Here is a 25,218-nt window from a genome sequence, read left to right as displayed (position 1 = left end):
CCGGCCATGTGTGTAAGAAGGAAGCCCACATTAGCACTGTTATTGGGGAAGGCTGCTTGTCGAAATGAAAATAATACAATGCATGCGTTCAGCAATTCCTTTAGCTTCTTGGGATCACTGTGGAATTTATCAATGGTGGAATGTCCTGAAAGGCTTGGTAAGGGTGCAGAATCTCGATTTATGAGCACCTCGTGTAAATAGACATTTTCAGCCTTTAACCGCTGGACCTCAGTGGTCAGTCCTTGGACGCCAGCTACCAACTCCTGTAGTTGGTTCACGTTTTCATTCTGAACAAGGCGTCGCAAACTGTCAGAATCATGCCTTACCTTTGCACTGAAAGAGGCGAGGTGTGGGTGTAAATGGCATCCCTCCCCCTGGCTGGCCACCGCAGCCTATAGAGCAGTACTAGGCCTTGGTTCTGTTCTGTCCAGGCGGCGTAGAAAAATGCAAGAAAAAAAAACATTTGGGGGGAAAAAACCTGCCAGCAGAGTAGGATTGCGGGAACTCCGTGGAAAAAGAGAAGCTGAAGGTAGAGTCCGACTTGGACTCTTAGTGAGGTATCAATGAAGGGAGGTCCAAAGCAAAAGGAGGAGAGATAAGGCAGGTGTTAGAGGAGCCAGGAGGAAGGAGGAAGGAAGGCGCAATAAGCAAGGCGCAAGGGAAGCACTGCAAGACAGTAGCACCAGGGCCACAAGATCGTTGCGACTTACTGACTCACCAGACTCTCCCATATAGGTACGGGCAGCTGCAAATACCATTCCTTGTTCGGGGATGTCGATGACGTCATCGAGAGGGAAGGCTATTATGTGAAAAAGGACAGTGGGCCTCATTACAAGGAGTGCGGTAGGGGGTTAACGGCCCCGGTAGAGCTGGCGGCACCGTTAACCCCATACCACACCATTACGAGGTCCACTCGCGGGACCCGCTAAGGACGCCTGGTTTTACCAGACGTCCTTAGCGGGTCCCGCGAGTGGACCAGGATGCTAACAACGGGCCTGTCATTAATGGGCTCGTTGTTAGCATCCTCCATTCCCATTGAGCCCTATGGGGGCTCAAATGGGAATGGGGATGCACCGAGTCTGGGTTCCCTGAAAGGGGATATACTGGGCCCTCCAAGGTCGGAATGGCCCAGTATTTCCCCATTCAGGGAACCCGGACCCGGTACCCGGTTTGGGGGTAGCCATGCCGCTAAACGCAGCATGGCTACCTCCATACTCGGAATGAGGCCCAGTGTGTACTTCGGGCCCGCCATGCTGTGTTGGGCAATGTAGTTGCCAACGTTGCCATAGAGACCAGGTTACAAGGCAGCGGCAGTGATTTCTAACACCGGTTAGCACAAGAACTTGGTCCTAATGAGATTCAACCTTATAATATTAAATACAGTTGTCTGTAGCCGGAAGGGGTCAAGGAGCGAGAGTGGTTTCTGGCCTCCGGCCCAATGGAGCTTGAATCTTTTGGTCACTTCCTTCTTTTCCGCTCTATCTATGAACACATTTGTATGAAAACCATAATACCAGATTTGAGACAAAGAGGGCTTTCTCAGTGGAGGCCTGTCCTGTATTATTGCCTAGTGATGCAAGACAATACCATTTCATAGGCATTGGGCCAATATAAGGGGATTGAGTAACAGGGAAAGTCTCATGAAGGATCTCTGTAGGCCAGAATAAGACTATTTGTACATGGAGGATTTTTAACTATAGTAGTACACACATTTGTCGTGTATTTCATTATTTGATTTGTATAATATCCTATGTATTGTGGAGCATTGTGGTGGGCTGTTGGAGGTGGCTTCTGTGAGATGCTGAGACAAGCAGTGCGGCTTGACGGCATGGCACGAGGTCCATTCCTCTAGTGCAAAGCTTCTGCGAAAGCAAACGGGCTACAGTGGTGGACAGGAGACGCACAGCTTTTGCGGGCTGAGGATTGTAACGCTGGCTGGCAACTATGAACCAGGATCGGCTCTGTACCCATTACACAGCACCGAAGTGTAGTGAGCCCCTGTTCCTCCTGCAGAGTAAAAAGTGTGGGAAGCGAACATCATATTGACCTATTCTGGTCCCCAATGTGAAGCGGTGAGATGGAGCGGGCCACTGGTCTAGCTCAGTGAAATCTTTATAAGCTGTAGCAAAGTGTTTACTAATTACGCACATCGTTATTGGTAGCAGGCATTGATCTTGGTCTGTTATACTTTGTGTTAGTGCACAGCATAAAACAGTGTGAAGCAGCTTGGGCACCACCATTCAGCTGATAGGTGTACTGATATTGCGTGCTGCTATTGCCTCCAGTATTTCCTGCGGCTGGGGGGCTTAACACTTGCCAGCTGTAAGTGTGGTTGTTGTTGAGCCCTTTGTACAAACTTGAAAATAAGGCAGAACAAAAGCAGAAAACCTCAATTTTATTGAGTCCAGGGTGTCCAATGAAAGTTATGGAAGAATAAGTACTACTGTAATTGAATCTATTACACTAACTGCACTAGTGTGCCAACAGCTTTTTGTTTCTGTAACTCCAGAGACAAGTAACGCCCTGTGTAAGTCTGGCAAATTCCAGCATTGAGACAGTCCCTAGTCTTCAGTTATGTAGTCTGAAACTTTGGTGATTATTTACCACCCTTGTACTAAATAATGCCGCCAGAACAGAAACTATATCAACTGCGTAGTGACAACAATGCCAGGGGAAAACGTACAACTGACACCAGCAGGAGCTTCAAAAAGCGTGTACATAGTAAACTACATGCGAATGTAACAGCGGAAGGCATTGTCAGTCAGTAATCACACTGTTATTCGATTTAAAATCTTCAAGCCAATACATAAATACAATACAGTACATAAAATTCATATAAAGGGAATCAAAGTTGACAGTGTATAAAACATGGAATCGTACAAAAATGTCGACCTTGGACATGCGACGGCCGAAAATGCCGACTTTTCCTTTTTTTTAAACCCCCCCCCTTACACCACATATATATGTGGGGGGGGGGTTTAGAGTATAATATTGATATGGGGGGAATGCAGAGTGGGCTATGTATGGTGTAAAGGGTAAAAAAAAAAAATCAACATTTTCGGCCGCCGCAATAATCACATAGATCCTAAAACATAACTTAAGCCAACAGACAATCTTTTAAGAACAAAGCACAGAGGAGAGCTCAGCTCGCAGCCTCTGTGCTAATTATAACCCAATTAATTTGTTATCATGAAATTCGACATCTTCTTTCTCAGTAACCAAGCCCTATGTGTGTATCGGCCACAGCGTAAACTACATGCAGTAGGGTGCTCTGTTGCAAAAATAACATTGCTGTTCTTGTATCTCTCACTCCTGCTTCCCTCAAGACTGGCCTCAGGTACATATGGCGCAAATGCTTTGTTTTTTCACACGTCAACATAAAATGCACCATTGATTCAGTCTTTTTCCTGCACATCATACATAGGTGTCAGGATGATTCTTTACAGGTTTGTTTAAAACCTGCCACTGGACGAGTTCCCTGTCTCACCTGCATGTATAGCGACTTTTCATACGGGGGATTTATTACGTCTAAATATACTTTCCTACCGGGGGTCATCAATTCAAGGTATGCAGGGCCTAGTTGTAACTTCAGGGCACCTGTCATCAACTGGTCTTTTGCTCTTTGTGCCGCTCGCGCCCTTTGCTCTCTCCTGTTAGGAAGAATTCTCATAAATGTGCCAATTCCTCCCACCTTAGAGCCCTCCAGCTCTTTTGCTAAACTTTGGGACTTTGAACCTTTCAAATTACTGTGTGTCTGTGTGTTTTCTTTGGTTGTGGAGTTTTAGACAACTCCATAGGCATCATCTTTTCATGTGTGTCGCACAGCACCCTCAGTGCTGTGGCACAGGGAAACCTTTTTAGGCTTTCCGAAGGTTTAAATACCTTCTCTGGGATAAACTACTGTTTCCCAGAGAAAGGAAAGTGAAATTAACTTTACTAGTCTTTCCAAATTCCTAGACCCAGCACACACTATTTTACCATAGAGTGCTGGAGGGGTTACTTAGTATCCCCTATGTCTAGAAACTCATGTAGCAGTCAAATGCTACCCTTTCCTCTCGAAATGGCTGGTGACAGTGGTTTTACAACAAACTACCATGATTTTTCCCGACCGTGAACACTGGTAGCGTTAAATCACAGGAGCCATGTTTTTGAAGATAGCGTCTGGACCCCCTTTGTTTGAACAGGTCCCGGTCTTCTTTTTTCGCCATTTCTTTTTGGAAAAGTCCTTCAAGAGTTTGTCTGTGCGCACCAAACCGGGTTTGGTCCCTTTGTTCCTCCGTCTTTGGCGGGCTTCAGGACCGAAGACTGCCTCTGGCGCCCGAGTGTCTGGGGTGGGCAGGAAGTAAGGGAGGTGCCCGAAACTCCCTGTCCTTATTCTCCTAGGAGACCCAAATGCACTCTGGCGTGATTGGCTGGCTGACTGTCTGGCAAGGACAGCGACCCTGCTGGGTGAGTGGCAGCTAGGCTAGAATGAATGGGAGCAAACTGGATAAAAGGCGAGTCTCTGGGCTTGGAAGGCAGAGTCGACCGATGGAACAAAAGAACCGAAGACGAGCTGGAAGAGGACGGCTGCTGCAACTCCTGGACCGTTGGTTTGCCCGGGGAAGACCTGCTGCAGCTCCGAATCGCCAAGTTCATCTCAACAGAGAAGCCCTTCAAGGACGACTTCTCCCTTTGAGTTGGTGGGACCAATCAACTCGTAAGCCACCTGGATACCATTCTCGGAGCTGGTTGTATTTTCCTCAGAGTGCTGCAGGAAACCGAATAGCCAGGGAGAAGGACACCAGTTTGTGTGCTTGACTACAGCTACCGGAATTGAAGATTTGCCTTTGCGAGCTTTTTTGACCAGTCGCGGGCAGTGCAGGAGTCCCCCGACGTCCTCCCTCTTGTCCCCACGACTGAGGATCAGGAACAGCGAGATCTGCAGAAACTGCCAGAACAGACGTCTTCAGCTGCATCTTTTTCTTCCTTGTGAGGTACTGTGAAAAAACGTGACCGAGAGAACTTACCTCTCACTGCGAAAGTGCTTGAAACTTTGGCAACTTGCAGGCCTAGTCAGCTTGTGACCAAACATATGAATCTTTATTTTATGAACTACTTCTGAGAACTTTGGCAAAGACTTTTCCGTTTAACCTCCAGAACTGCTTTATCCTATACAAGACTTTGGCCTATTGACTTTGGCCTAACCTATTGCATTAAATCACCTCCTCTGGAGAACTCAAACTATTTGCACTGTTTAAGAGTAACTGTAATATTTGTTTTATTAACTTATGCCTTTTTGCTTCTTATGCCTGAGAACCTGATATTGTGAAGTACTGAAGTATATTTGTGTGTGATATAGATTGCCTCCTTCTAGTGAATGTTTTATAACTGACTGTGAAATAAATTAATAAGTGTTTTACCAGGAAACATTGAGTATAAGAGTCTATTTGAATACCTGTAATTATAGACCTCTGTGTAACATCCTTACAGCTCACAAAACCTCTTGAGATAAGCCTGGCTGCTCAGCAATGCCACCACAAAACTGTGTAGTACAGACTTATACCAAAGGTTGCTTTTGCTTACACCTGTAGTCCTAGTTGTGTGTAGTGGTCCCAACGGGTACTGCATACAAACTTTGCTTAACATCTCCTAACTCCACTCGTCTGGTTATGAGGATTTTCCCATAAATCACCACCTCCTATTTCATTGAGAGTTTCTTTTACGTGACATAACCAGTGTATTGTCTTCCCACCATCCAATGTAAACACATGGCATAAAAGCATCTCTGTATTTCTACAGCCCTTCCTGGTTCCAAAGCCTTAACCAGTAAATAACTGGGCCAATAGATGTGGCTAGTGGGGATATTTCGAGCTCCAGAAGTAGCAGTCCCAACGGGGTACTTTTGGGTAACAAATCCGATCTTTTCAAAAATATTAGTTCACTAGATGATAATTTTGCCACATTGTCAGTTCTCCATAATTCCACCACATATGAAGCAGCCAGAACGGCCTGTTTCCCTTAGAGATCTAATGCCGGTGAGGTAGCTCCTTTTCCATGACTAGCATGGAAAGCCTGGATAGACCCCCCACAAGGGGGTAATGACGGATCTTTTCACCTGGCCTGTCCATCCCTCTGATTCTTGAAAGCGAATCCCTAGGTAGTCAACATTTTTGACTTGATCTAATTGGGTTTCATTCACCTTTAACACTAGGGGTTTAGATTTCGCAAATTGGGGCTTGAATACCATTGTCTTCGATTTATGGATATTCAAATGCAGCTCCAACTCTTTACATACAGCAGCAAATATTCCCAGCGCTTTTTCCAGGCCTGGAGGGGTTGTTGCCAATAAAACAGCATCATCTGCATAAAATAACGCAGGATATTTATCCATGGCCATTTTAGGCATTGTAGCAACGGTGCAAGACTCCCGCTCGCAGTGCCAGCCACGCAGTGATCAAAGTAAAATGACTGCATTTATGAAACCATTTGAAACTCTGGCACAAGTAGAAAGGCCGGCAGACAGCAACAACGTACCAGTACATGAGAAACCCTAATGTCTAACCTGGTGTACAGTAACTTGCTGCTCAATTTATGTTTAAACCTTCAAAGAGAATCTATAGGCGAACATTTCCATGCATCTAAAATGCCATGCCCGAATCCATCCGGAAATATCATTGGTATTGCAAATGTGTCTAATTTATCTAAATCTACTGATATTGTATGAATATCAAAGTGTCTATGCATTATTACCAGTATACAACACTTCCTCACGCCAGTTCAATGGATTCTTCCAGTGACGAAAACTCTGAACTGGCTGAAACTTTGATCATACTGAAAACTATTCTCTCTATTTACCACAACTTATATAGAGATCAGCAGGTGTTGAAATCTGGCCTCACTAAGTTGGTTGATGTGGTATTGGCAGCACACCCACAAGAATCCCGCAAATTAATAAATGATCTAAGAGCGTCTGAAGAAAGTGAAGCCATTAACTGGGTTAGTGGCACCGAGTACCCGGAAAGAAACAATCCTAACTGAAGACAGTATGCTTGCGGTTATAGAAGAGGTTAAGGGAAAATCCCTTGTAGCTAAGAATAGAACTGTGGCTGTTGAACAGGATAATAGCCTGGAGGTGGTCAGCCTTGAAGAGATTCCATCGACAAAGCGGGGTCGTTCAAGAAGGCAGTACAAAAACAGAGAAGAGCTGAACTTACACGTTAGCGTATTAATACTAAAACAGGAGGAGCCAAGAATGAGCATACACTGTAACCCCCGCCAGGCTTCCATTTAGTTAATGAAACACAATATCCTGCATTAACCGATGAATCAAATTGTTTCCAAAGTTTGTCTGCAGCTATCCCGGTCCTAACCAAATTCAAACTACGGAAACGGCTCAAAAGGAAACATTAGATGCTTATCTATCTAAGGAGAGACCGAATTTACCATCAGAGAACACAAAGGTAACACCAAGTTACCACAGAAATGCTGCAGCAGAGTTAAAAATGGCAGAAGACAAATTCCAAATTGTTGCATGTTATAAAATCAGAATACATGAGGTGCTAGCTTTTGATAATAGCGCATTTCTAAATCGCAAATGTGTTTTAGAGATACTGCATAGCATTTCAAAATTGCAACTTATCTCAACCAAAGATCTCTTACAAATAGAACTTCCACCTAATTATTATGATGCAAACTGGGCCATTGTATATTTTGTTTCTCCAATAATAGTGGAATCTTATAATGGCCAATGGAGATAAATAAGAAATCAGTAAGTGGAGAAGGGTTGACAAAGGGCCAAGAAAGTACTCAAAGTAATGATCTGAAGGGTAGTATGGGAAAACTTGCACTGGCCTTAGAGGGTATTACAGGGATCATGGACACATTTAGAGGGAAAGGTACAAAAGGGGGTGTGATTGTACCCCATGAGAACCTTAGTGATAAGTACCTGGAATACTCAGGCCTATAATTCATTTGTAACCAATCCCATTGATCAAAATCTGTTACTTGATTCTGATGTGTTCCTACTCCAAGAAACACGAGTATTGTCTGGATGGATACCAAATTGTCCAGAGACCCGCGTTATTAAAGCATCGGGGTAGTACATCGAGGCTTTATTATAGGAGCAGAAAAAGATCTCACGTTAGTGGAATTTAAGCCTACTTTGGCCAACCAACGCGTTATAGCTGCAATTATAACCATTAAACCTAAACTACCCCAGGGTAAGACACTATTGATCAATGTATATGATCCTCTAGCTAATGGGATGACTATACAAATTATCTCTGATGTGGAACGCATTTTGAGCGAATGGTTATTAATCAATCCGGGAGGCACATACCTAGTAATGGGTGACCTTAACTTCCAAAGGTATCCCTCCAGGCCGATCAACTTGGAACAGGACTGCTGTGTTTGTTTCAAGAAAAATGTACATGAAGTGGTGACTTTAGACATCGAATTCAATGAGGCCTGTAGCTATGGAGATACTAATAAATGGGAAGACTTTATTTCTAATTGGAATATACTTCAAATGTACTTATACACTAACCTGAAGAATTCAGAGACTTTCTTTTACATGGAATAATGTCCAATACTACTCCTGGATTGATTGCATGCTGCTCCATGGGGACTTCTTTAGGTACATAGATAACTTCGATCTTATCTTGAATATCCCAAGTGCTCATAGTGCATGTAAATTGAAAATGTCAGTTCCTGTGGTTATGATTTACAAGGCACCTATAGTACTAACAATGCTGCCAATCGCATTATATGGGGAAATAAACATTTTGAAAAATGTAATAGAGAAACCAAACAGATAATGACTTACTTCGAATGGATTGTGTCCTCCCATGTATTCCTCATCTTAGATATATTCGTGAGCTTGCTGCTTCTTTCGGAAATTTTTTCACCAGAGGGCACTGTGCTCGAGGCCGCGTAGCTTGGTCCCTCGAAGGCTACCGTCGAGCGTCAACGTCATCCGTCATATAAAGGGTTCAAGCCGCGCCCGATCGTTCAGTTCTGTTTTTCCGAGCTTCTGCTTCGTGTATCTAAAACAGCACGTCAGTTTTTCTCATCGAGAAATGTCTTCTTCCACAACCCCGACAACACCCAAGACGGGTTTTAAAAAGTGTCTCAAATGCGGAAGAAAGATGTCCATTACGGATCCTCACCGCAACTGTCTTTGGTGCCTTAGTCCTGATCACCGAGTCAACGAGTGCGTGTTGTGTCAGGTGATGTCGAACAAGGCTCTTAAGGAACACTAAGGTAATCTAGCGGTGGGGGAAGAGTCTTTCAAGTCAGCTAAAAGGCTAAAAGACTCGAGATAGAAATCTAAATCTCGTCATGAGTCGAGGCAATCGAGGTCGAAAAGTCACTCAAGGAAGTCCTCTTCCTCGAAAAAATCAAAAAAGCGACGTCATAGATCTTCGTCCTCTTCTTCCTCGCCCGACAGAAGATTAATTTCTTGTCCTTCAAAGCATGATTCCCCAAAGAAATGGGAGGCCTTTACGGCTTCAATGCAAAAGAAATTTGAGAAGGCGGCCAGACGCCCTCAAAAAAGCTGCATGAAGAGCATGCCCCTGTCCACTCTAAAGGTGACAGAGGGAAATCCAAAATGTCTCACACTAAATCCGACAAAATCTCAAGGGAGTCCTCAGACAATGATTCTCCAGCGCCTCATGACACTGTACAGAAACCTTCGGTGCATAAATCGAGGTAGCCTGAGGACAAAATGGCGTCCTCATCGTTGAAGTCAACTATCGACTCGACGCGTCTTTCGACGACGCCAAAGCCAAAAATGGCGTTGATACCTTCGGCCTCAGTGTCGAAGTCTTACTCGACACTAAAGCAATCCTCGATGACCTCGGAGATTCCTTTGAGTACGTCGAGCCGGTGTCGATTCCTTCGACGCCTTTATCTGGGGAATCTTTTATACCGGTTCCCAAGATGATAACTATGGCTAAGGCTAGGTCTGTTCCACCTTTACCAGAAAAAAATTTCCACCCTCAGCCCAGGCAGGAATTTTTAAAATCTATGTCTGCTATTTTTGAGGAACAAAGAGGAAATTACATCAGCTGGTGGACAAGAGAAGTCCCTGAGGAACTGGTAGATCCTAATTCAAAAATGTCAGACCTTTATGACTGCCTACAATCGGCCAGTGGCCTAGATACCTCACCTGAGGTAGATTTTGAAAGGCCTGACCCCACAGACCATGCTGAACCGGGGTATAGGAAGAGTGATAGATTTTATGGGGTGGAAATCAGTGTCCCCAAGATAGGTCCAGGACGACTTAACAGACATTATTGATGAAGGACCTCAGAAAGACCCAGTCCTTCCCTTCCACAAAGCTCTTCAAAAGAGAGTTATGACAAATTGGGAGACACCTGAATCTCTACCAACTGTGAATAAGAAATGTATAGGAAGTATAGACCTGCTCCCTCGGATCCAGAATATTTATCTAAGCATCCTTCGCCTGAAAGTTTAGTAATTCAAGCTGCAACTCCGAATAGACAGTTGGCTTATCCCTCTATGCCCCCTGACAGGGACGATAAAAGGATTGATGCCTGGGCGAGGAAGTCTTTTACTTCTGGTAGTATGCCCCTGAAGTCTACTAATGTGACGTGTACATTAGCTAGGTTCACTTACACCCTGTGGAGCTGTTTAGATGCAGCGGCTGATCACATCCGGAGGGTGAGGGGAGGGATGGTTTCCTGGCGATAGTAAAGGATGGGAAGGAGGCTATGGAGGAGTGCCTCAAGTCAGGACTGGAGACTCAAGACAGTATAAGCAGATCCATGGCATCTAGCGCAGTCTTGCGTAGATTCGCATGGCTAAGAAAATCTGGTTTCGCATCTGATGTTCAATCCAGGTTACTTAATATGCCCTTTGACGGCTTGAGGTTGTTTGGCAGCAAGGCAGACGAGAGCTTGGAGAAGCTGCAGACCTCGAAAGCGGCAGCAAAGTCACTCAGCGCCGCTATACGGCAACCTCAACAGCACTTTTAGGCAGGGTTATCTTCCTGGAAGAGTCACGCTTTTCGCCTTGATTCCTCTTTTGGAAAAGGGAGAGGGCAGGCCAGTCAGAGGGGACAACAATGAAAACCCTTTTGTGGTGGAAAAGGGAGAGGTGCTAGATCAGACACAGCAGCGGCTACTACCTCCTCAGCCACTGCTGCAGCCGCTTTAAAGCCACTTTGAAGCCTTAACCCACAAGACCCCGGTGGGAGGCAGAATCACTCGGTATCTGGACAAATGGCGGGGCATTACGTCGGATGCCTGGGCACTAGAGATAGTGACCCATGGTTACTGTCTTCCTTCTCATCAAAGGCCTCAAGATCACCAACCAGGAGCCAACTCTGTAAACATTCCAGACCCGCTCCTTGTGCAGGAGATTTTAACCCTGCTAGAGAAAGGTGCAATAGAACATGTACCTGTAGCGGAGAGGAACAAGGGTTGGTACTCCCCTTATGTTCTCATTCCCAAAAAGGACGGAGAATTGAGACCCATCTTGGACTTGAGAAATTAAACAAATTCCTCAGGAAGGACATGTTCAAGATGGTGACCCTTTCTCAGATCCTTCAGGCTTGTCAGCTTCAGGACTGGCTGGTTTCATTGGACCTTCAGGATGCTTACTTTCATGTGCCAATCCATCTCAAAAACAGAAAGTACCTGAGGTTCGCAATTGGCGGATCTCACTATCAGTTTCGAGTTCTGCCATTTGGGCTGACCTCCGCCCGAGGGTCTTCACCAAACTAATGGCAGTAGTGGCAGCGAGTCTCAGGAGAGAGGGGATTCACATCTACCCTTATCTGGACGATTGGCCAATAAGGGCAAGTTCACCCAAACTGTCCCAAGAACATCTGGCCATGGCCTGTCACTTCCTACACAAATTGGGCTTCTCCCTCAATAACAAGAAGTCACAAATGATTCCGAGCCAAAGACTCCAATTCATCGGAGCGGTCCTGGATACCACCTCAGGGAAAGCCTCACCTCCCGAGGAAAGAGCTCACCACATTCTGCAGATGGTAACAACATTTCAGAATGCCCAATATCTACCGGCGTTCGACTTCGTAAGGTTGCTAAGCCTCATGGCATCCTGTATTTTTCTGGTGCAAGAGGCTCGACTGAGGATGAGACCCCTTCAATGGGCCCTCAGGATTCAATGGTCCCAGTTTTCAGGGGAGATGTCAGATCTTCTACAAGTCCCATCCAATGTGGCTCAAGATCTCCTTTGGTGGGCTCACAAGGAAAATATCCTCAGACGGGAACCTTTTTGGCAACCATGGCCGAAGATAACCGAAGATAACTGTAGTGACGGACACCTCACTCACAGGGTGGGGAGCCCACACCAACGATCTGACAATCAGCGGTCGTTGGTCTCCATCGGAGTCCAAACTTCACATCTGAGGGCAATCAGACTGGCGCTGAAGGCCTTTCTGCCCTCTGTACAGGGAAAGAATGTCCTGATAATGACGGACAACACAGTGGCCATGTACTACCTCAACAAACGAGGAGGCGTAGGATCACTCCCACTGTGCAGAGAGGCAATGCAACTCTGGTTCTGGGAAATGCAAGAAGGAATCTCTCTGTCGGCAGTTCACCCAGCCGGAGAGCAAAACACACCGGCGGACCCTCTGAGCAGGCAGGGCACAGTCTCCCACGAGTGGGAACTAGCTCAGGAAGTCCTTCTGGAGATCTTCACCCTTTGGGGAACCCCTCAAGTGGATCTGTTCGTGACCGGTGCCAAGTGTGAACTGTATCGCTCAAGGGATTTTCCCTGAGAGGAGCTCTAGGCGACGCGTTCGTAGTGGACTGGATATTTCCACTCCTTTACGCGTTTCCTCCAATCCCCGTGATTCCTCAAGTAATCAGGAGGTTGAGAAAGTTCAGGAAAACCATGATCCTCATTGCCCCGGACTGGGCCAGAAGAACGTGGTACCCGGACCTTCTGCACATATCTATCTGCCCTCCAATACGTCTTCCACAAAGAGAGGATCTTCTCTCGCAAGAGGAAGGTCGGGTTCTCCATACAGAGGTCAAGACACTCAAACTTCACGCTTGGCTTCTGAGAGGTTGAGATATAAGGTTGGGACCTCCCGGAAGACGTTATGGAGATTTTGCTTTCAGCCAGAAGGCCAGCAACAAAATCGTTATACCATTGTCGTTGGAAGAAATTCAGTAACTGGTGCAGGGATAAGAATGTGGATCCTTTTCAATGTACCACTCCCATGGCGCTTTCCTTTCTATTACATTTAGCCAACTCGGGGCTCCAAGTTGGAACTATTAAAGGATATTTGGCAGCGCTATCCTTCTTCAAGCGCTCCTCAGAAGAAGTTTCATATTTCAAAATGCCTTTAGTTAGCCAATTTCTTAAATGGTTAACAAATGTGTTCCTTCCTACTCCTTTCCAAGTTCCCATTCAGGATTTACATTTAGTTTGAAAGTTTCTTATGTGTGCCCCTTTTGAGCCTTTACATTCTTGTCCTTTAAGACTCCTAACTTTAAAAACGGTTCTACTAGTGGCTCTAACTTCAGTCCGCAGGGTGAGTGAGTTGCAGGTGCTCTCTTGCAAGCCTCCTCACACGGTTTTCCATAAAGATAATGTTGTTTTAAAGGTCAAGCCTTTTTTCCTACCTAAAATAGTTTCGGATTTCCATCTGTCACAGAAAATCACTTTACCATCTTTTAATCCTCCTCTGCACGCTAGTAAAGAGGAGGAAAGATTTCACAGGCTAGACCCTAAAAGAGCTCTCAGTTTCTACATATCTAGACTGGAAAGATTTAGACAAACAGATCAGTTGTTTGTCGGGTATGCTGGACACAAATTGGGCCTTGGTGTGTCCAAACAAACTATATCCAGATGGATTATCCTAGCAATATCTGAATGTTACAAATTGGCTGGGAAGGAGCCTCCAGATGGTTTAAGGGCTCACTCAAGCAGGGGCATAGCAACTTCCATGGCTCTTCCCAGTGCAAGATATTTGTGCTGCGGCCACTTGGTCATCAATGCACACTTTTGCAAAACATTATTGTTTAGACACCATTTCTTACCAAGGAGGACTTTTTGCAAAAGCCGTCCTTCATTCTGTGCATAATTGAAGAACTAATGTACTCCCTCCTCCTCTAAATAACAACTGCTATGGGAGTCTATCTAAGATGAGGAATACGTGGGAGGACACAATCCATTCGAAGAACAAGTTACTTATCAACTGTAACATTCATTCGACTGGATGTTCCTCCCACGTATTCCTCATTGACCCTCCCAACCTACCCCTCTGCACAGTTCTTATGCTTTTTGCACTTGTACTTCCTTAAGAGCCTGACATCTGCCGACACAAAATACAACTGATGCGACCATTAACATTGAAAAAACAGAACTGAACCAAGGGGCGCGGCTCGAGCCCTTTATACGACAGATGACGTTGATGCTAGACGGCAGCTAACGAGGGACCAAGCTACGCGGCCTCGAGCTCAGCGCCCTCTGGCGAAAACATTTCCGAAAGAATCAGCAAGCTGATGAATATATCTAAGATGAGGAATACGTGGGAGGAACATCCAGTCGAAAGAACGTTACAGTTGGCAAGTAACTTGTTCTTCTCTCACACTGTCCAACTAGACCTTAGTGAATACTCTGAAAAAATTGGAATTATTTTCGATGTGATCTGTGAAAATACAAAAAAAAGAAACTATGATCGAATTAGACCTCAGAACAATCTACAATATGGCAATAGCATTGAAAAAGAAGGAATTCAGAAGGAACATGTCTAATATAAAGAAACAAAGGCTCCCTAATAACCCTACTAAAATGGCTTTAACTAAACTAAAGACAGATTATAGAAATTGGTTTAAACAGCATAAGCAATCTATGGTTCCAGTCCAGTGGTGATTAATGTAGAATACATTGCGCCATATGAACTCTCATACATTTATGACCATTTACAAACAGCATGCTTTGGTACTTGTAATAAAATAAATAAATAAAAACAATCTCTGCAGAAAATTGGGAAAAGTATATCATAGAATTAAATTCCCATTGTGCATCTACTAGGGTAATTAATATTAGAACTAACCAAGAAAAACTTAGACGATGAGTTCGCCAATGATGCAGAAGAAATTTAATTTTGTATAAAGAAAACTGAGAGGCGCTAGAGCCCCAGGCCCAGACAAAGTGGCGAATAAAGTATATAAAGCGAACCCCAGTGAATGGTGTAGAGTTATAGAAGAAAACATCTTTATTCAGACACTAAGCACAGGACACATACCAATTTCATGGAAAAAAGTACATTCTTGTTCGGGTTCACAAACAGGTGCCTAGGTGACTACCCGAAAATAATCGACTTTTGGCAATGGCCGATTCCCTTTCTAAAATCTTCTGGCAATTTCTTTTTAAAAGAATTAATAATTGTACTTTTACCAATAATTTATTGAAAAAACATCAAATAGGATTTAGACAGGGAATGAACACATTGGCTAACCTATGGAGTTTAACCTATTTAATTCGATCTGCACATTACAAAAAAGGCAAAGCCTTATGTATTTGTTTGAGAGATTATACCAAGGCTTTCGACACTGTAGACAGAAATAGGCTATGGCAGAAACGACAGTGTTGGGGATTGGATCCCACTACACTGCATTTTATAATGGAATTATATTCTGAAACATCGGTCCAGGTAAGATTCAACCAGGATGGTCTAATGGGGGATCCCATCCCTATGAACTATGGCCTTAAGCAGGGGTGTACCTTGGCCCTGGTACTCTTCAACCTATACGTATCAGATCTAGAGGACTCATTAAACAATTGCCAACATTTCCTCCCGAAAATAGGCAATCATTCCACTAGCTGGTTATCCTTTGTGAATTAAACAGTCATTTTAGACTGTACTCTCATAGGACTACAACAAAGTCTGAATGCTCTTCAAGACTACTCAAAGGAAAATGGAATTCTATGACAAGACAGAGGCGAGCATTATGCTTTACTTCTTTATTACTGTCCCCACAGCAATTTAAAGAAACTTTATATATAAGATTTTTTTTTTTTTTTTAAAACCTTGTAACATTTTGTTTCCTCCAAGGAGACTTGGAGGAGTAATAAACATAAGGTTAACACGGTTTGAAAAAATGTTCATAACACATCCAATCCTGAAAGAAAAATGTCTCTGGGCTACTACCACCCATAGTCCACTGGATCTTCTGTAGTCCTGTCTCCAGTACCTTAACCAATCCGGGCAAAGCTGCCCCTATAAGATAGTCTTGTCCCCTTCTCTACTCCTCTTTCTTTGTTGCTGATCCTCACAGAGATAAGTGCCTTAGCATTATTGGGATGTAATCTCATTGTCTAATTATAAGGTTTACATATTTACATTAGCGTGTATTTCATTGCGTTTTTATGCGCGTAGTGCAGCGTTGTGAGCGCGCGCGGATTATATTTGAATAATAATATTACAGCATATCCCCTCACGTGTATACCGTTGAGGAGCGTCTCCGCTCCACGTCTGTGGTATTGGCAGGCAGGTAGCGGGAAAAACTAAGGAGAAGGGCCGGAGCCACGAGCGAACGCACTTGCGCTAGGCTCCCGGCCCTCTCTCCTTCTTCAGCAACTGAATAAGCCGCCGGGCTCCCGCTCGGCGGGGTTAGGACTCAGCAGGAGCCGGCGGGCGCAGATCGCGCCGCAGAAGCCATTGCGTGCGCATAACCGTCATTCCAGACGATTTGGAATACGGTTGAGCGCGCAGCGAACAAAGCTTTTCCTTTTGATAGAAGACCGCAGCGGACACTGCAGACTTTTTTTGATCACAGGGACTCGCTCCAGTGAGCACACACGGACCTTCACAGCGGTCCCACCCCTATTAGGAGTGAAAACTGCACATGGTCGCACAGACTGCAGAAAGATACGTTTGTTGGTGGTGAGGTCATATTACAGGGCACACTAACTGGGCATATATTAAAAAAAATAATAATAATAAAGTTTGTTAATAAAAAGCTGAGGAGCCAGCCTTTGGGAAACATGGCACAATATACTGAGCCCAGGGGGTCTAGGTCTACTACCCCAGAATGGAGTTTGGAGGAATGGGTGGAAGAGCCCACGCACAATGAGCAAGACCTCTCCCAGAGTTTTAAGATGGTCTTGGGAGACTCGCTCTCGCACGCTGTGGCGCAAGGGATTGTTTCCTCTTGCACAGAGACTTGACCACTTAGAGGCCATCCTGAATGCGCAGAGAGCAGAGGAGAAATCCAAGAAAAGGGCGCTCAGCCCTGGCGAGGGCACCTCAGCAAGACACCCTGAGCAGAGGGTTGATACCAAGGGCTGTAAGAAGACTCGGAAGAGTTCAGACTCTAAGACGCCCCCGAGTCAAGCAGGAGGGGTAAATTTAAGACCCCAAGAGCCAGTTGACCCAGTAAACAGGCTAAAAGAAGCCTTCTTGAATAGGGCAACAGTGCCGGGCTCTCGACCCCCGACCCCAGGGGTGTACAATGTGGGGGAGGAACTGGATGCCGGTTACACACCGGATGAAGAAAGTGGGGAGGAAGATTTTCCCTCTCTCCAGCCGACGGTAGAATTTCCAGATGAAGAGAACTTGGGAAACATGTTCGATCCGGAGGCGATCCGGCATCCAAGATTGACGGACTGGGTACCATCACCCAGAGTAGCCCAATATATGACACTCCACATAAGAAAACCACTCGACCGAGCGGTCAGGTCCAGAATGAGGGTGGAATGCCCCAGGCCAGAATTGCCCGGTAAAGTCATGGACACTCCCGATCTGGACCCTAAGATGGTCACCTTTGTCACGAAGACCACCAAAGACATAAGAAAAGGGGTGGACAGAGCTTGGCGAGGCTCTCAAGACAAGCTTTTAGACCGTTCCAGCCCCCTGGCTAAAATAATGGATTTGGCGGAAAGGGCGATCGATACTGGCACCCCAGTAGATCCTCAGGTATTGGCCAATTGGGCCCAACGCGCAGTCTGCCTTCTAGGGAACGCGAATTGCGCCCTCTCATCAGAAAGGAGACACAGAGTACTTTTGAAAATCGACAGCAAGCTAAGCGACCTAGCCTCGTACGAGGCGGGGGAAGGCGCAAAGGGCATGCTCTTTGGAGAGGCGTTTGCCAAAGAAATTAGCCAATTTGTAGGCACATACTCCGCATTAGAGAAGGCCCAATCTTTCATCAGGAAACATTTTCCCGGGCGTGTTTTTTCCGGGACCAGGCGCCAAGGGGGTCGGATGTCCGGTCGATTCCCCAATCAAAGAAGGCCCCAAGGCCCGAGATCCAAGTACTGGGAGTCATGACAACAAGATAATTTCTTCCCAGCGCGCAGCCGCTTCCCAAGGAACAGGAGAGGAAGAGGAGCCTACAGGCACCAAAACGCCCCAACTGGTGAGTACAGAGAAAGTAACACGCAAGATTGGGGGCAGGACAGCCAACTTTTTGCATGCATGGCGCGATTTATCCAGCGATGCGTTGATCCTGCAAGCTGTATCGGGCTTGACTCTGGAGTTTGTCGGTACCCCCTCTCAAACTGTAGAGCCAACTCCGATATGGCGCAGAGAGAGGAGACACTGTTACACAGCGAGTTAGACAGTTTAGCAATCAAAGGAGCGATAGAGCGAGAGACGCTGAGCGATCCAGGATTCATCAGCAATATGTTCCTGGTACACAGAGGAGACAAAGTCAGGCCAGTAATAAACTTGAAAAGCCTGAACGAATGGGTGGTATACAGGCACTTCAAGATGGAAGGGATTGACCTTCTACACGATCTTCTCAGGACGGGAGACTGGCTGGTCCGACTAGATCTCAAAGATGCCTATCTTACCATCCCTATCACAGAACATCACCGAAAATACCTTTGGTTCAGATGGAGAGCAGAGATGTGGAGATTCACATGCCTTCCCTTCGGACTAGCGTCCGCCCCTTGGGCCTTCACCAAGCTCATGAGGCCCGTGGCGGCAGCTATCGGAGAAAGGGGAATAAGGATGATTATCTACCTATACGATATTCTGATTCTAGGTCAGAGCGCAACACTCCTTCGGGAACAAGCTGCCTGGGTAAGCAACCTAGTAACTTCCCTCGGCTTCATCATCAACAAGGAAAAATTAGATTTGCATCCGGCTCAACGAATAGAGTTTCTGGGATTCGTGATAGACACAAAAAACGCCTCTCTAGAATCACCAGCTCGGAAAGTTCGAGAGATTCGGAAAGAGCTGAGGACAGTGTTAGTGAAGAGAGTCATCTCCCTTCGCAACCTGGCCCGCGTAGTGGCCCTCTTAGCAGCCTCTATTCAGGCAATATTTCCAGGGCCCCTACACTACAGAGCCATGCAGAGATTAAAAATCAGACTTTTGAGAGGCGGACTGGGTTATTACCAATTGGTTTCCCTAGACCAAGACGCCATTACAGAGCTCCAGTGGTGGATACAGAATATGGAGGCCTGGAATGGCAGGGCGATATTCGGAGACACTCCGGATCTGGTGATAGAATCGGATGCCAGCAGAATAGGCTGGGGAGCCCGGTGCGGAGGACTGCAAACAGGCGGGAAATGGTCACGAGCAGAGCTCAAACTCCACATAAACTGCTTGGAGCTTTTGGCGGGTTCCTTCACAGTGAAAGCATTCACCAGAGACAGGGTGACCTGCTGTGTCCTTCTCAAGATGGACAACATCTCAGCGGTCCGCTATGTGAACAAACTCGGAGGGACGTCCTCCAAGAGGCTCGCGGAACTAGCCAAGGACTTCTGGCATTACTGTTTGGAACAACAGATATCAGTATCAGCAGAATACTTGCAGCCGTTCAGAATACGATAGCGGACTGGAATTCACGTTATCTGGTAGACTCCAGCGATTGGAGACTTCTCCCGAGCATCTTCGACCGCAACCGACAGCTTTGGGGGCCGTTGCATCGCGACTTATTCGCCAGCAGGCTCAATTCTCAGCTCCCCGAGTTCTACAGCTGGAGGATAGACCCGGAGGCGGCAGGGACGGACGCGTTCCTTCAGCAGTGGTCAGGTGCTCTCCACTATGCCTTTCCCCCATTCATCATGTTGACAAGGACAGCAGCGAAAGTGAGGAGAGAGCAAGCAGAGCTAGTGCTCATAGTCCCATTATGGAAGTCCCAGCCGTGGTTTCCAGTAGTGATGGAACTTTCTACGGATTTTCCGAGAGTGATTCCTCACGACACGAACATTCTACAGAACCCCGACGGACAGTATCACCCACTCGTAGTGGAGGGCTCGCTCATCCTACTAGCATGCCGGGTTTCAGGCAACGTTGGGAGCTGCCAGGAATTTCGCAGCTTGCTGCAGATTGCATCAGGAGCTCCTGGGCGCCTTCCACCATTAGGAGCTATGGTGCCGCTTGGGACCGATGGGAATCGTACTGTACGTCCATCGGTATTCATCCCGTTTCTGCACCTCTAGTTCATTTGCTAAATTTCTTAGCCTAAAGATTCGAAGACGGGTGTGCCTATAGGACAATAGGAGTCTACAGATCCGCGATTTCAGCGGGACATGACAAGCTAGAGGGGCACCCGATAGGAGAACACCCTGCCGTGGTCCGGCTATTAAGAGGTATAAAGTTAAGGAAGCCACCCGAGGCCAAGTATTCATTTCTATGGGACGTGCGCAAAGTTTTTCAACTATTCGCAGACTGGCCAGAGAACAAAGACCTTTCTAGATCACAGTTGTCTGGCAAGCTTGCTATGCTTCTCTGCCTCATAGCATGTAGGAGAGTGTCGGATGTCAAGGCCCTTGAAATAGATCGAAAAATGTTCTACCCCGAACGGGTTGCATTCAATGTGACTAACAAGACAAAAACCGATTTGACACTGATTTCTTATCCATACTTTCCAGACAATGCAAAGTTATGCGTAGCGCAGTGCATCAAAAAGTATGAGAGAGTCACTGCACTGCTTAGACCCGCAGGAGTAACGCAGCAATTAATTGCGCGTAGAAAACCCTTCCATGCAGTAGCGACAGCCACCATAGCAAGATGGGTTAGAGAAGTCATGCAGTGGGCTGGGATAGATCTATCTCAATTTGGCGCACATTCAGCGAGAGGCGCAATGGCATCCAGCGCATTTGCAGCAGGCGTTCCCTTACAGGACATTATGAAAGCAGCCGATTGGTCAAATGAATGTACTTTTAAAACTTTCTATTTTAACCCTGTGTCTCAGATTGCAAACAGAGTGATGCATAGCTTTGAACAAGCATAATGCTCGCTTCCGTCTTGTCATAGAATGAAGATTGTCCAGGCTTACAGCTCAGGCAGTCTTGATTCTATTAAAGACAAGGAGGCGAGCATTATATCCCACCCTCGGGACAGAAGACAATCATGTTACTTATGGTGACCATGTGTCAAGTAAGGACCCACCCTTATAATCACGTCTCCATTTATTGCAGGAGATGACCAGAAGACGTCTTGAGTACAGTCAAGCATCCGTATTGTCACAAGTTGCATAGCGGAGTTCGTCAGAGGACAACGCACAGCCGAAGTTCTGGAGTGATGCGCAGTTGCAGATGGAGCTCCAATGGTTTTAAGTTACCGGTTAAAGACTCTCAGGCACAGACTAGCGGCAAAAGAAAGAGGAGTAGAGAAGGGGACAAGACTATCTTATAGGGGCAGCTTTGCCCGGATTGGTTAAGGTACTGGAGACAGGACTACAGAAGACCCAGTGGACTATGGGTGGTAGTAGTCCAGAGACATTTTTCTTTCAGGATTGGATGTATTATGAAAATGTTTTCAAACCGTGTTAACCTTATGTTGTTTACTACTCCTCCAAGTCTCCTTGGAGGAAACAAAATGTTACAAGGTTTAAATAAATAAATAAATAAATAAATAAATAATTTCTTATATATAAAGTTTCTTTAAATTGCTTTGGGGACAGTAATAAAGAAGTAAAGCATAATGCTCGCCTCCTTGTCTTTAATAGAATCAAGACTGACTGAGCTGTAAGCCTGGACAATCTTCATTAAGCATTAATTTGGGGAAAACTAAAATAATGGTTATCAATGGTATGAAAGATATTAGATCAAACAACTTTGTGTGGAAAATTGATGGAACTCCCATTGCAACCGTAAATCGCTACATGTACCTTGCCACACCGATTTATGATACATTTAACTATAAATTGAAGGCTTATGATATTGCAAACAAAGTGACAAAAAACGTTATGCAACCAAAAACTTCATATCATACAATGGTGAGTTTTTGATGGAAGAGCTTCTTAAAATCTTTAATGCATGCATATGGTTTAGACATATTCCAGGATAACAAACTTGATTGGCTGAGGGTACTAGAAGGTGAGCTCCGGCCTAACATTCTTGAGGTTTCCCCGAGTACTCCAGTAGAGGCCATTTGTAATGAACAGGGACTTACAACTATGCTGCCCCCTGCAAAATCTGATGTAGTATATACTATCTGAAAATCCTTGAATTAAGTGAAAAGAGCAACAACATATATGGCCTCTTTAGAAAAGAGCTGGACTTGGAAGGCCCTACTGGGGAATTGGGAAAATGGCTAATGGACATAAGGAAATTCCATATAAATATAGGGTTTATAGCTGAGTCTTCAACCAATGTAGGCCTGGGAATAAAGCAGATTAAAAAAAGCTATTGAATGGGATATAGTTAATAATATTGCCCATTTGTCCACCAAATCCTCATATCAAAAGTATAGTACTCAAGGATTTCTGAGGGGAGTCACCTTTGAATATATAATAAAATTGTGGGACAGCAGAATTCGACGCATCATTATGAGGATTCGATTTGACCAATTGCCAACCTTGAAAAGACACGGAGGCTAGGCGAATATTCCATACGGCAAAAGACTCTGCTGCATCTGCAACAAAGATATTGAATCTGCACGTCACTTATTAACATTATGCCCTGACCTAATAGGAATATACACCAAGGGCTGCACTAATTTAGTAATGGACTTAAAAAGTATGCTAACAGATCAATTTGGGACCATCTTTTTTCCAGAACTACTCTAAAGTTATACTATTTGGTATATTAGATCTGTCAATTGACCAAGAAAGAGTATCTTAATATTAGTGAATTAATTAAATGTGTAAATTTTATAGTATGTATTTAGTTTTTTATAATAATCATTTTTACGTTTCATGTAATTAAATATATCAACTATTTATTAACTTATTTTTTAATGTACTTTTCTTTTGGTTAATGGTGTCAATTAACCTAATTATAATTAAAAAATATATATATATCTGAATGGTGTGATTTATCAAATTTGTAGGGAGTGATGAGATTGTTGTATGTCATTTAGTTTTGTCTCATCTCAGAATTTTTAAAATAGAAGTGAAATATGTGTAGTCTTGGTTGTATTTGCTGCATTTTACTGTGTATATTTATGATTGTAACTGTAGCAATCAAATACACTTGACTTGAGTTATACAGTATGTTAAGGAAGGAAGGGTGCAGAGTAACATGGGGTCACAGGACCTCACAGAGACATAGAGTATGATCACAGCTTAGAAAATGGGAGTACTGAGCAGAAACAGTGACAGTCAACAAAGATGTGTCCAAGGTGGACATTGTAACAAACCGTGCAATAAAACATGATATATTCGAAGGCATATATAGCATGCGCAGGACCTGTTGGCATCAGTTCTGTTTCTTTCGTGTCATTCTCAAGTAGAACTACCCCCATCAAATCGATTTGACCATAGTAGTCTGTGAAGGAGCGAAAGCTGCAATAACATGGAAAATTCTACTGAGGGATATGCTGGGAGGGGCGATGAGGAGTATGTGGGAGGAACATCTAGTCAAAAGAACTTTACCAGGGTTAAGTAACTTGTTCATTCGAATGAATTGTGTCCTCCCACGTATTCCTCATCTTTGATAGACTCCCAAAGCAGTGTTTGCTTTGTAGGACAGAGTAAGAATGTTGTCAACAATGGTTTCCATGAACGGAATGAAGGACTGCCTACCCAAAGCTTCCATCCTGACTTAAGGTGGAATCAAGGCAGCAAATGCTTAGTAAAAGTGTGAATTGTAGACCAAGTGGCTGCCTCACAAATGTTTTTAGTAGGAGCACCTCTTTGCAAAGCAGACGAAGTAGCCATGCCCCTAGTGGAATGGGCTCTCAAGTTTTCTGGGCGATCCTTGTTGGACAGCCTGCAGCATTCGGAAATAGCTAGAATAATCCATCTGGACAAGGTCTGTTTTGTTACAGCCTGTCCCAGTCTATGACACGTGTATCCTATGAATAGTTGGTCATCCAGGCAAAGTTTTGACAACCTTAAAATGTAGAAACTCAGACCCCTTCGTGAGTCGAGCCTGTTTAACCTCTTCTCCTCCTTGCCAGGATGAGATGGAGGGTAGAAAGTGGGTAACACAAGCTTTTGTCTTAAATGAAAGTCTGATATGACCTTAGGGGGGAATGAAGGTTTGACCCTCAGGACGACCTTGTCCTTATGAAATACTGCAAACATGGTTTAGAGGATAGTGCTTGCAACTCAATCACTTTACAGGCTGATTTTAGTGCTACCAACAAGATGGTCTTCAACGTTAGTAGCCTTAAAGGACATGAATGGAGTGGTTCAAATGGTGCACATGTAAGAAACTTTAACACAACATTAAGGTCCCATTAAAAGAGTTGGAGGGAACACACTAATGAGTGCCTTCAGAAATTGTATCACCAAAGGTATCTTAAAATATGAAGTTTCCTTAGACGAGCACTTGAAGATATGATATGATATGATATGGCATTTGTAACGCGCCTATACACAGGTGTTTCAAGGCGCGACGAGGCAGGGAGGGGAGGAACAAGGGGAGACAGACAACGATCCTACTAGGCCAGGTGTCATTCAGATCGCGCAAGTGCAGGGGTGGGGGAGGGGGAAAAGTGCAAGGGGAAGGGGAGGGGGGGAAGTGCAGTACAAGGTAAGTGGCGTAAAGTAATAAATAAATAGGGCCAGCTGGTGGCAAGTGCAAGGTAAGTGCAGAACAAGTGCTGGAAAAGGGGGGGGGGGCTGTAGGGATACAGAGACAGTCCCGCAGTGCAGAGGGGTTCCAGGGCATCAGTGCAAGTGGAGAGTGGCTGGGCCCAGGACCGAGGCCGTTAAGAGTGGTCCAGTTGCAGAATCAGTGCAGTTTCAGTGAAGAATATTAGCTGTTCAGCAGGGGAGAGGGAGAGAGAAAGCAGAAGCAAAGAGGAAGGTTTTGAGGTGCTTCCGGAACCGGAGATGGTTCTCCTCAAGTTTCAGGGAGGCAGGAAGGCTGTTCCAG

The 25,218-nt window shown here is 45.1% G+C and overlaps 1 long non-coding RNA gene across 1 annotated transcript in view; it reads left to right on the top strand.

The window, feature by feature from the left end:
• The window catches only part of LOC138526259 (uncharacterized), a 43,911-nt gene extending 22,036 nt beyond the window's left edge, over positions 1-21,875 (top strand). The window contains exon 2 of the long non-coding RNA XR_011283530.1: positions 21,370-21,875. This is a non-coding gene — a long non-coding RNA (uncharacterized lncRNA). The remainder of the gene's footprint in view (positions 1-21,369) is intronic.
• Positions 21,876-25,218: the final 3,343 nt, after the last annotated feature.

Source organism: Ambystoma mexicanum, chromosome 7p (genome assembly GCF_040938575.1).
Source record: "Ambystoma mexicanum isolate Mex_15411 chromosome 7p, UKY_AmexF1_1, whole genome shotgun sequence".
Classification (NCBI taxonomy): Eukaryota; Metazoa; Chordata; class Amphibia; order Caudata; family Ambystomatidae; genus Ambystoma; species Ambystoma mexicanum.
Note: the sequence above shows the minus strand (reverse complement) of the source record. Positions and strands in the feature narration are given on the sequence as shown.